Below are 836 nucleotides of genomic sequence, written 5' to 3' on the forward strand. Positions count from 1 at the left end.
ATGCTAAGCTGGGCCACATTCTTTAAGTTTTTTTTCATACTTTTCTCTTCTTTTTCAATTGGGAATCCCCAACTTTCCAGACCTCAATCTCCTCTGTATCTTCTGCTTACTCCAGTGTCCTTGAAGGGCCATAAATATAAGACCCCAGATGTCCAAGCTTCAAATTCCTTTGGCTTAATTGAAGCTTGTCAGAGTTAGCTTTAACAAACTCAAGGTTTCAGTGATTAATGATCAAAATAGAAGTAAGAGTCTATGAAGAAGTTTTAACTTCTGCTGGCTAAAAGTGGGCACTGCTTACAAGTAATTATAACAATTAACTATAAACTATAGGAAAGTTACATCATTTCCAACAGGGGGGGCTTTTTCTTTTTCGTTGCTGTTGTTAGGGGCTGCCCAGGGAAGTTTGGAGTCCCCATCTCTGAAGGTGTCCAAGGAAGGCATGGACATGGCACTTAATGCTCTGGGCTGGGGACAAGGTGGGCATCAGGCACAGCTTGGACTTGAAGGTGACCTTGGAGTGACCTTGGAGGAATTTTTCCATCTTAATGTCTCTGGAATTCGTCACTCCCCAGCACCCACTATTTGCCCTGTTGGTGTCAGGGCAGGTCCCCTTGAGGAGTGAGGTGGCAGCACAGGTATCTCCATGCAAAATAATGATGCTGGGAATTAATGGAGGGAAAACAAGAGGAACTGAGGGAACAAAAACGGGGATTTAGGCGTTCTGCCCCCGCCACCCCACTGCGTCCCACAGGGCGCGCCACACCCAACATGGCGCACTTTCCTGAGGGCTCCGCCACACCTAAAATGGCGTGCCCCGCTTCCGGCAGGGCAGCAAC

The sequence above is a fragment of the Sturnus vulgaris genome, chromosome 25 (assembly GCF_052056855.1).
Source record: "Sturnus vulgaris isolate bStuVul1 chromosome 25, bStuVul1.hap1, whole genome shotgun sequence".
NCBI classification, from domain to species: domain Eukaryota; kingdom Metazoa; phylum Chordata; class Aves; order Passeriformes; family Sturnidae; genus Sturnus; species Sturnus vulgaris.